This window comes from Lepidochelys olivacea (genome assembly GCF_965140295.1).
Source record: "Lepidochelys olivacea isolate rLepOli2 genome assembly, chromosome: 11".
Classification (NCBI taxonomy): Eukaryota; Metazoa; Chordata; order Testudines; family Cheloniidae; genus Lepidochelys; species Lepidochelys olivacea.
Window position 1 is genome coordinate 28,657,534 of NC_140421.1, and position 12,699 is coordinate 28,670,232.

Consider the following 12,699-nt stretch of genomic DNA (forward strand, 5'->3'; position numbering starts at 1 on the left):
TATCCCAACTGCTATAAAGAACAGGCCCCTTCCTCTGATTAACAGCGTTATTAACAGCAAACCTGGAATTCATCACAGGATGAGTCTTGCTCAGAAACACGGGTGGAGGCATTGTTAAAGTCCTTCATTTGTTGCCAAGTATGTTTTGTACAAAATACTGTCTTTCTTGCATTGTTTTAGAGAGCTCAGTTCATGCAGTTATATCTGTGTAGTGACAGCAGAGCTGGTGAAACCTATGCAACAACCAACAATGATGGCAAGTTCTGAGCATAGTTCTCTCTCCTGGTGTCTCTCGTCCTGATTCTTGCATATCCAGGAGTGCTCTCACTTAGATGGTGGCCTGTCTCTTTCCTTTTTTTAAAAAAAGTAGACGTGAAGTTATGGCTGCTGGAAACGTGTGCGCCTTAATAATGTAATAGAGCTGTTAATATGTCTCAGTTGATGCCACTGAGGCTCCTAACCCATCAAAACAGCATTACAACATAGGCTGTTCTCCCCAAGCTTTTACCGTGTGAATTATTATTTGTTTTTCTTTTGCCTTTTCAGGAGTAACCTAATAAGACACACATTAGCCATAGGCATAGTGTGGGGGGGCTGGAGCCTGCAGCAAACTGTATGGAAGCAAACACAGGTAGCCTTGTACTTGCCTGGCTTTATTTAATAGTGGGAGCTTATGACATTCTTAACCCCTTGCTAGTCAAGTCACTGGGAAAGCTCTGGTTGCTGCCCACTGTGGCTTTATTGTTTCTGTGCCCATAAGAGATCAAACATTGGTTTCCCCCCTTTTGTTTCTATAGCAAACATCAACATAGTTTAAAGATTTGCATACAAATGTACACATGATGCATGTTAATATTTCCTGATGGATAGTCTCTCCTTTAAGAAACAAAAACCTTAAAATAGATGTAACCAGACACCTTGAATCTGGATAATAAATATCATATGTGCTTACACCAAGAATTTAGTCTATCTTGTTAGGCACTTTTTTTTTCTCCTATAGTCTCCATAATAGGATTTTATTGTGAGCTTTGCTAACTTTTCTAATTGCTCATGCATGGGTGTTAATGTTGTTTCTTTATAATCCTTAGCAAACCTTTCAGGCAGCACGATCTATTTATGGAGCTATCTACCAGTGTTTTATTTGCAACCAATGCAGGAAGAGTGGGGGTGGAGTGCTGGCATTAGTGGCACTGGTGGAGGATTAATTCTGCTTGTCATCTGGGTAATAGGCTGGCTGAGAGTTTTTTCTAGCGTGCACGCTCATTTTCATTCTGTGCCGTACTTTGTTTCTGAGTGAGCCTGATGAACTGTTTAACCTAATTACCATCTCAGGGATTTACTTAACTCCCAACTATGGAAGCCATGAAAAAGCCATAGCTTGGTTTAACAGAGATCTCTTCATTTCAACAATTCTGAAGAGTTCTCATTTCAGTGCTTCCCTAAGGTACTTTATATACTAAAAAACCAAAATTTCTCTCATATTTGATGAGAGTTTTGCATGTATCTGCCACTTGCCTGACTGGATACATAACAGATAAATTTACTTTCAGCATTATGGATTATGCTATAGACAGGGGTTAAAGAAAACCTATGGTGAGAGAAGTGACTTCTTAAAAATGGCTTTCTGTAATTTCATATTTATTTCTCTCACTAGCCTCCAGATCAAATTTGCTTAGTTTACGAGACCTAGATTGACTTTTGTAACTGCCAGACCTGCCATTCAGCCTGGGATCTGAAAGTCAAACTGGGTATTTCCTGGGGCCTTATAGCATTACCAGAGATAAAGATTCGGGAATCTGAAGATAGGGAACAATTTAGCAGATAATTTTTGAAGCATAATAGAATCCAGCCTCCTTTTCCATGGCTGTATTGACTTTGTAGTTCTAACAGCAATAAATGTGCTTTTGTCAGTAAAGAAGCAGATCTGACTCTAAGACACACAAAGAGCAGATCTGTTGATTAAGAAGGTGCCATTTTTATGTAGCCACTTCTGACCACAAGTCATAGGGCCTAATCACATCAGCCACACTATCAGTGGCTCGTTCACCTGCACATCTACCAATGTGATATATGCCATCATGTGTTTGTTCATTGATTTTTCAATGGGAGCAGGATCTGGCCCTTAAGCCATTTTATAGTCACAAGGAGCCTATTTTCTTAAGCTTACTTAGAAGCCACATAACTGAAATAGTAGATGTTTCAGTAAATTCAAAAGGGGGGGAGGGATAGCTCAGGGGTTTGAGCATTGGCCCCCCGCTCTCTTGCTGGTAATAGCTCACCTTCCCTGATCACTCTCATTACAGTGTGTATGGTAACACCCATTGTTTCATGTTCTCTGTGTATATAAATCTCCCCACTGTATTTTCCACTGCATGCATCCGATGAAGTGAGCGGTAGCTCACGAAAGCTTATGCTCAAATAAATTTGTTAGTCTCTAAAGTGCCACATGCAGAAAGCATATTTGGTCAGTTTTTATAATCCATAATACTGGGAGATTTTTCATTGTTTCCTGATTGTGTTGTTCCTTATAATGGCACATCATGATATATGATGATATGAGAGTAATATATTATAAAATGTGCACGAAACACAAAAAGTTGAGCTATTTTCAAATTGTTTTGAGAGGTGAATGAAACAAAGTTGTTGAGACCAATATGAAAATTGGACACTGTCATCCAAAACTGAAGGGTTGGTGAGTATAAGTAAATACGCAGTATATTCATGTGAGGGAATAGCCTTTTGATCACATGCCCACAAACAGCTGGTTGTTAAACTGATATGGAAATGTTGGGGCTCTGATAAATCAGACAGCCAGGCTGGCCTGATGGCTGAGTTGGTATCTCCTCATTATACTGCTGTTTGTGAAACCTGATTTCAGGAGTGATTTAGGACCAGTAGAGGCTAGGAATGTTGTAGAGGTGAAGACAGAGGAAGCATCAAATCTTCATTGAGTCTTGGCAATTGGATGAAGTGTGCTATTGCAGTATAATGTTAGCAGTGCTGCTGCTGGGGGACAAGAGCAGGATTCTTCATTCATCCTGCTGGTTTTCCTAGAATGATGAGATAGGGAAGAGTCACTTCACTGACATAATATCATAGGTCCTGTATTAGGGCTAGTCTACACTGGCAACGCTAAAGCGCTGCCGTGGCACTGGTGCACTGTCTACACTGGCGCTTTACAGCGCTGAAACTTGCTGTGCCCAGGGGTGTGTTTTTTTCACACCCCTGAGTGAGAAAGTTGCAGCACTGTCAATTGCCAGTGTAGACAAGCCCCTCGAGAAGTGAGATACACACATGAATGAGGGAGAACTCACAGTTGACTTGTTTGTCTGATCTCCTGCAAGAAGGAAAAAAAAGTACCCTGGCAATATAATTTAAGCACATCATAACTCTCCCCACGCTGGATATAGAGCTGTGAACAAAAACTTTTCTCTAAATTATCTCCTATTATGGACATTTCTGTACCATAGAGAGGGTATCCCTCAGCAAGTTCGTGGATGACGCTAAACTGGTGGGAGATTTAGGGTAGGAATAGGGTCCAGAATGACCTAGACAAATTGACAGGTTTCAGAGTAACAGCCGTGTTAGTCTGTATTCGCAAAAAGAAAAGGAGTGCTTGTGGCACCTTAGAGACTAACCAATTTATTTGAGCATGAGCTTTGGTGAGCTACAGCTCACTTCATCGGATGCATACTGTGGAAACTGCAGAAGACATTATATACACAGAGACCATGAAACAATACCTCCTCCCACCCCACTCTCCTGCTGGTAATAGCTTATCTAAAGTGATCATCAAGTTGGGCCATTTCCAGCACAAATCCACATGTGTGGGGGGGGGCGGAGGGTGAGAAAACCTGGATTTGTGCTGAAATGGCCCAACTTGATGATCACTTTAGATAAGCTATTGCCAGCAGGAGAGTGGGGTGGGAGGAGGTATTGTTTCATGGTCTCTGTGTATATAATGTCTTCTGCAGTTTCCACGGTATGCATCCGATGAAGTGAGCTGTAGCTCACCAAAGCTCATGCTCAAATAAATTGGTTAGTCTCTAAGGTGCCACAAGTACTCCTTCTAGACAAATTGGAGGATTCGGCCAAAAGAAATCTGATGAGGTTCAACAAGCACAAGTGCAGAGTCCTGCACTTAGGATGGAAGAATCCCATGCACTGCTAAAGGCTGAGGACCAACTGGCTAAGTGGCAGTTCTGCGGAAAAGGACCTAGGGATTACAGTGGACGAGAAGCTGGATATGAGTTAGCAGTGTGCCCTTGTTGCCAAGAAGGCCAACGGCATATTGGGCTGCATTAGTTGGAGCATTGCCAGCAGATTGAGGGAATTGATTATTCTACTCTATTTGGCACTGGTGAGGCCACATCTGGAGTATTGTGTCCAGTTTTGGGCCCCCACTACAGAAAAGATGTGGACAAATTGGAGAGAGTCCAGCAGAGGGCAACGAAAATGATTAGGGGGCTGGGGCACATGATTTATGAGGAGAGGCTGAGGGAACTGGGCTTATTTAGTCTGCAGAAGAGAAGAGTGGGGGGGGGGGGGGATTTGATAGCAACCTTCAACTACCTGAAGGGGGGTTTCAAAGAGGATGGAGCTCGGCCATTCTCAGTGGTGGCAGATGACCGAACAAGGAGCAATGGTCTCAAGTTGCAGTGTAGGAGGTCTAGGTTGGATATTAGGAAAAACTATTTCACTAGGAGGGTGGTGAAGCACTGGAATGGGTTACGTAGGAAGGTGGTGGAATCTCCATCCTTAAGGTTTTTAAGGCCCAGCTTGACAAAGCCCTGGCTGGGATGATTTAGTTGGAGTTGGTCCCACTTTGAGCAGGGGGTTGGACTAGATGACCTTCCAACCCTAATCTTCTAGGATTCTATCATAAGGGAATGGGTGATGAAAAATAACCGCTACTCTGCCCTGGACTGGACAACTGAAGTAAAAGAAGGCTGACATTGTTTTAGCAGAACCATGGTTGAAAATGGAAAAGGAGTACTTGTGGCACGGTTTTTGAACATTGTTGTAGCATGGATCAAGCCATAAAGTGGTCAGTGCCCTAAGATGAAAGCATGAGGGAATATTTACTCTCTTGCACAAATAAATTGAAACCGTTTACAAAGGAAATGGGAGTTCTTTTCAGCTTTCCAACAGTTTCCTTAGTGAATCTAATGGGATGACAAATACACTAAGGAAGACAACCAGCAGTGACACTTGGCACAAGGAGGTGGGGGGAGCTAGGGAAGGGTGACTAGCCTCCTGACAGCCACACATATCTTAAGGCTACAGCTAATTCTTATTTTGTTGTGGTCAGGTTTATCAACTCTTAAAAACCTCTGTAAATGGGATTCTCTTGTTAATGGAGGTTAATCGGAAGAGCATTACTTGTTAATTTGGGGCTTTTAAACAGCAGTGAGCCTTCTGGAAATCCTAATGCCAGGAACTAGATAGCTTGTCCTTTCTTTGTCTCCATCTTTTGTTGGTATTTACATTGTCAGAGTCATTAAAACAGAATTACAGGAGATGCATGGAGGGATGGGTGTCTTTGTGGTGCTTTTCTTTCATGGCAAATAGGCATTTGCCATTCATCGGTGATAATATTTCCGAAGAGATATGCTCCTCCTTCCCTTCTTGTGCCCTGTTTGCGGGGTGATGAAGCAGTTTAAAGAGTCACTACTAGGAGATTTAATTTTCCACTATAATGAGGGAGCATGGTAAGCTGTGGAACAGAATGGGCCAGAGCCTCAGCTGATGTAAACTGGCGAAGCTCCCTTGTAGTCAGTGGAGTTATAGCAGTTTACGTTAGCTGAAGATCCAGCTCAGTGGACTTAATTAACGTCTGAGATACATGCACTGAACTTCTATTGAAGTTGTTGCACTTGTTTATCTGTAAGAAGAACTGGGCCCCTGGTATAAACTGATAGGCCCGTCCTTGTTTTCTTTGTATAGAGTGCGATTCCCAGTACAGCGTGGAATTGTGATTCCTTCTGTGAGCTCTTGCCGGAAAGCTCAGCTTCTCCACCTGATCTTTGTAGTTAGTGTCATTACCGTGTATACTGAATGGAGTCTGTGCTGAGCACTGACAGTACTTATATGTGGGTAGACCCTCACTGGGAGAGAAACCTGGTGCGCTGGCATCAGATGAAGCATGCTGACTCATTATTAATTCCTAAAACTTAATCTACGATCAACGTTTAGTTAAACAAAGCCGAGGAAACTTAGTATTTTCCTTTGACTGAGCTACAGACCTAGCAGTGAACATGATGTTCTTATCAAGTGACCTAGTCTCAGTGCTACTCCGCTCCAACAGAAGGAAAGATCATTAAATCTGTTTGCTGTAATTGCCTTTGGTCAAAGTGCAGACTTAAGACTTGTTCTGCAGTGAATGCAAAGTGTTTTAATTAATTAAAGAGGAAAAGATTTTTGGTCAAGTGACAAGCAACTTTCAATGTGTAATTAAGACACATTCAATAACATATTGTTAACATCCTCTGGATATGACACCTTTTGTGTGTCTGTCTTTGTAATCATTAATGTACATGATGTGGTCCAGTCAGAGACTATAAACACACAGCACTATACTCTGGTGTTATTTGAGGCTCTTGTTCCAATTGAACCATAAAAACATTCATCACAGGGATGTGTGAAAAAGTAACACATTTGTTGTGTTTATATTCTTAATTTACATCATTCTAAAAGTCAGACACTGGCTTGGGTTAACTAGTAAAATATGTCTAAAACTGAACATATAAAATATCATTTTGTGTACACTGAAGTGCACTGCAATAAATGAGTATGCCAGTTCTCAGTACCGTATAAGTTGACTGTTAAATTAGTGCTTTAAATATCTTAACTTCCATGGGTCAGGGTGAAAAAAGACCACCGTGATATCCACCAGACTTGAAGAGTTGGCTGTTTCTACAATAATGAACAGCAGTGAAATAGTTAATAGTATTGTTGACATTTAAAATGGGATCATTAGGCTTTATCGTTAATATCCCAGTGGGATGAATGGGGAAGATCACACATTTCTGAGTTATTTATTAATGTGTTAGTTAATTTATTTAATCACAGAGCTACTAGCATTTTAGCACATTCTGGCTCAGTCTGAACCCTGTATGATGTATTATAATATGAGAGCTAATTGCTATCAACATGGAAATATTATTGCTAGAGGGAAAGCTGTGATGGAGACTTACTTTATGTGCATATTTAAAATGCATGTATAATATGGATTGATTTAATACACAATAATGTGAATTATGATTAGGTAGTAATAACAGATACTGATTGTGCCAAATGAATAGGGCTCTTTTTGCAATTTGTGTGTACCATTTAGATTATGTTTAAGGCAGCATTTTGTGTGCATGCATTGAGGGGAACTATATGTAACAAGTCAGCATTTTAAGCAAATCTGTTAGCTGCACTTAAGGCCATTTCTCTGCTTGAAGTAACTCTTCATTAAAATTTAATGCTGAGTTGTCTGGCAATATAATGTGTGCTAGGTAAAGGCTAATGTATTGTTCAGCTTGACATCTGTAGTGCTGTAAAACTTCCTTCTCATGCTGGTGAATGAATAGGGAGGCTGAGCAGAAGGTTAAAAAGAAGCTTGCAAGTGAGGATTAAACAGGCTAGACATAGCATGTTAAAGAGGAGGACATCGCAAGGACAAGGGAGTTTCAGCAGGGACAGAATTTATCAGAAGGGAATGGACCATGTTTATTTGGAATCAAACAGTTCTTTAAAATCACAATTCAGTGTGTTTTTCAAGTAAAGCAAAATGATGTGAGCTCAAATGAACCACATCATTTCTGTGTCTTCCAGAGCTGTTCTAATGGGAGGCCAGCTACCACAGGCTCAATAGTAAAGCAGAGACATAAGCACTAGAGAGAATGAGACACAGCAGGAAGAATGTGTTTTAGAAAAGATCATTAGTCAAAAAAGGGGTGGAAAAGGAAATCAGGTAGCAGCATTAGAGAAAGGGCAGGGTGACTGCATGGAATCCTAAACACAATTGAATTGCTGAAGTCTTGGGGTATCCAAATTCTATACACAGATTGAGGCATTCATAACTTGTTGGCACATCAAGTGCTGTCTGACTACAGTAACTCAAAACAGTAATTGCCGGCACATTACTTTATTCCTCATCTGCTGAAATAAGCAGAACAGTAGCACCAAAAAGGCAGATCACGTAGACGTTTCTGCTTTAAGAAGAGCTTTGGGAATAACATAGATCAGCCAAAGGCTAAATGGACCAAGCAATCACATAGCATTTCTATACAGTAGGCATTTTCATGTGCATTCCCTCCACAGAAACCAGATGTGTGCAGTTAAAAACTTATCGCCTGGCTAGCACGCACTGTGCATTTTCTAGTGAGACCACCATAGAGACTGTGAATAGAGGGCTTGTGTTGAGATTTTAGCTCTGTTCCCAATGACTCATTCTTCAACTACAGTGGGAAGGAGACTTGGGTCATTATATGAAAAGAATATTTTTTTCAAAACACATTACACTGACACACATAGGGCTAAATGTTGTCCTAATTTGCATTATATGCAACTCCATGGAAATCAGTAGGATTGTATGGGGTATAACTAAGTAAACCAGGTCAGAGTTTGGCCCATACATCTCTGTGCATATATGTATACATACCTATAGATATTGTGTATACATATTTTTGATGTAAACACATATATGCAGTATGTGCATGTGTACATATATGCAACAACTGGGAATGTGTGTATGTTGTATATGTGAGCCAGTTGTAGTTAAAGGTAACAAACACACACTTATCATTTTTCCTGCAGCTAGTTCTAATTTTGATACCTGGTTTACACTTCCTATTTTCAGTAATCTCCTATGCAGTTTGGATCGTGCTTCATAGCCATTTTTTTTAAAGGATCAGATCCATAAAACAAAACTTTAGTGCTAGCTTAGAACTGCCATCTTCCTGAATTCAGGACTCCATCAGTCAATGGGGAGGATGCTCAGAGTCCTCTCTTAAGTCATATTGGTCAGTAAACTTCATACAAACTTGAAGTTAAATTACTGTGAACTTTCCACCACCAAACAGTGTATCCCAGTGGGTTGGTCCAGTGACCTCAATAACATCAAATACAGTAGAGCCTTGTTAAGGAGTCTTGGAGTGACATAGTGTTACCTTGCCAGACGTCTGCAGAATTAGTCAGTGATGGGTTGCTATGAATGTTTCAAAAACTCTAAATGAGTATTAGGCTTTAATGGGTATAATGAGAAGCGTAGCATTATACAGAACCAGTTATACAAATAGAGTTCACATTTTTATTTCCTCTCAATATTTATTTTGCTTGCTAATTCTATGTATTATTTAATTTTTAACAGAAAATAGTGTTTTTTTTCTGAACCACAAAATCTGGTGAAATAATATGAAATGGGGCTCCATTCTGCTATGTTTAGAAAAGATGGGGCTGATCATGTATCCACTGAAGTCAATAACAACACTCCCATTGACTTCTCTGAGTGCAGGATTAAACCCTATGTTTGTAACATGTCTAATATATTATACCTTTTACTATGTACTGTCTGGTTATCATTGGATATTTCAGTGTGCTCTCAAAAGAGCAATCCTTAGGATTTACTACTCTATCTGTTCTAAAAAACATAGGATTTGCCAAACTGTGTCAGATGATTAGCCTATCAAATCTGAAATCCTACTTCTAGGAGTGGCCAAATAACTGAGGCACAAGAGGAACATTAATTTGATTTTTAAAAAGAAAGGGATGCACACAAATCAGTGAAGTGAAAGAGTAAACTGCATGCATCTGTTTCATGGTCACTGGGCAGTTTATAAACACACGTGATAATTAGTGTGTTTATGAATATGCTGCAGGTGCGGGCAAAATTCATATATGTATGTGTCATACCTTTTTGCTGACTCTTTAGTAGCCAGATACAGCGTAAGGCAGGAAGAATCTCCAGGGTCAGCTATACAAAAAAAAAAAACACAGACAGCAGGCTTGCTTTACGGAGAGTTTCTCCTTACGGCCAGAAAGTCACACATTTGTGGTTTATTTTGGCTTCCCCACCCACACCTCTTCAGTTGGATTACTGCGATGCCTGCTAACCCACCTATAGTTAAGGACCTCTCAATGTTTCCATTATAAACCTTCAGTTTATAACTGCCTGTAAATATTCACTCCTGCCTGGAACTTGGCATTCAAGAGCTTTTCTTGTTTGAATTTTTTTACACATAAAATTTCAGATAAGTTGCTTTTGTTATTTTTCGATTTACAGGCTTGCAAAAAAAAAAAGTATAGCAGTTCTGAGTGCTTTTGGACCGTTGTCACTCAAAATAGATCAGTTTTTCTAAATAATCATTTTGGGCCTTTTTGGTCTAGAGAGAAGGAAAGAGGAGTGAGTGGACTGAGCACAGGGCTGAGATGCAAATTATCCTGAGTGGTAATCTTGATTCTGCCACTAACTCTTTATTGTAAAATGAAGGATACTACTACTACTTTACCAATCTCAGAAGGGTAGTTTGAGGATTGCCTACGAAGTGGTTTGAAGATTAAAAAAAGAAAATCCTGCTCTCATTAATTGTGCTGAATATCTGGACAAATACTACCGAATTCAACAGAGTTACTCGATTTACACTGCTGTATCTGAGAGCAAAATTGGATTGATTAATCACTTTTTATATCTTTAAAAGTGGTTACAATTAGAATTTCTAAATATCTTTCCTAGTCATAGGGAGTTATTGATACCATAATACAATGTTTTAGTTATATATATAATATGTAATTCATTCACAACAAATACCAAGTTTCCTTAGCTAGTTTATCAACCTGGGAGTAGCGCCAAAGAAGGTTCAAACTATGTCAAGAGCCTATTTAATAAACCCTTTTAAAGACAGGGTCTCTGGCATGGCCAATCCAATTTTACTGGTAGGCTGACTTTTTATTACATAAATTATTTGTTTGCAAAACGTTGTTTCTTTTTAGCCACACATGTAGAACAGTGTGGGCACTTAAACACATAGGGACTTATTCTCATTTACACTAGGGCCTCTTTGCACTGCAAGACCAGGGACTTTAGTCTTCTTCTTAGCATATGTGCAACTTGCCTCAAGTGACACGTGACCAGGATTCATCACTGAATTTAGTGTAAATGAGAATCAAGACCACAATGTGCATTTTGCAGTAGTTTTATTTAAAATCTTGCCAAATTACATAATTTTAGTTCAAAATACAATTAATTTGTTTGAAGTGTTCTTCTTCCCATACAAAAATTAGTAATCATGAGAATCCCTGGGGAATTACTTAATCATACTATTGTCTGAGAGTTCCAGTTCAAATGTGCGGCCATTGTTAATATTCACTGTGTTGGAGATAGCTATGGTTAAAATATAGAAAATATATTTATTCTTTTAAAAAGGTACAGGAACATTTCAAAGTAAATGTCACGTTAGAATCAGTTAAGTTAGCTGTGGTTAGATTTGGTCTTGTAGCTTAATTAGATCTCGGATTTGAACATTGTTCCCAGTTCAGTTCAGGAAGGGTATTAAGTTTAGGAAGGGTATTAAGATCTATTCAGCAAAGTAAGTGATATGGCTTATTCACTCTTCCTCTCATCATGTCATTCGAGTTGGAGTAGCCTGGTGCCCTTTTATAATTCTTTGAAAAAGATTTAACTGGATTTTGTAAGATTTGATTATATTTTGACCTGCCATAATTCTGCAACTGAAAATTCTTATCAGGGGTTAAGTACATGAATAGTCTCAAAATGGTGTATGTGTATGTAGCCCATTTCATGGCTGCTGGGACATGCATGTTGGCATAATTACATTTGTGCACAAGGTGCTGGCCCCTCCTTTCTTCCTGCTGACTCTCTTCTTGTGACCCAATAGGAATTAAAACTTACTGTTAGGAAACTTTATAAAGTAGGATTCTTATATGTTTCAATCTGTGTACCACCTCACAAGAACAGAAAGATACGTGTCACAGGATTCCTGCCCTTTGAAAGTAATACAAAGCTGGCTGGTCTAATTTTATCAGCCTCGAAGTGAAAATTCAGAGATGGGCTGCTACACTGTCTATAAACCCCTTGTTGTGCTTGGGTATTGTAGAGGAGCCAAATTATGCTCTCAGTTATATGTGTGCAGCCCCCTATTTATAATGTGTAGATTTACATACATATAACATTTAGTAGGAGTTGCATGCATCCATTGAATTTGGTTGTGTAGGCAAAATTTTCCTCTCAAATCTGCAGTACAAATTTCTATTACTATCTGTAGCATGGATCTGCAGATGCTTCGTTTACGTTGCTTATTCTGCACTTGTTCCACACGTGGCACTCCCATTGTGGAGAACATGTGAAGAGCCTTGGAAGAATGATGTTGTTTTTTTGTTTTTGGTGTTTGTTTATGTGGCGCACAGTGACATTCATATCCTAGAAGCATATTAAAGCCGCGTTAAACTGAATGTCTTGTTCAAAGGGGAGGTGTAGTTAACAGATCGGGATGACTGGGGAGCTGTTCATGTGGCTCCCACCTGGAGAGCAGCTGGGCCACTCTGGTAAGTGAGAGAGTGGATGAGGGCAGAAAAAATTTACCTGAGAAGAAAAATGGAGTGGGACAAAGGAGCTCGTGCTGATGTGAGAAGATGACTGGACCCTTCAGCATGGGCGGTGGAACTTCCCCATTTATTGGGTAGGATGTTGGATAC

At 39.8% G+C, this 12,699-nt stretch overlaps 1 protein-coding gene across 8 annotated transcripts in view; it reads left to right on the top strand.

The window, feature by feature from the left end:
- The window catches only part of FMNL2 (formin like 2), a 259,334-nt gene that overhangs the window by 101,844 nt on the left and 144,791 nt on the right, over nt 1–12,699 (top strand). The window lies entirely within an intron of this gene.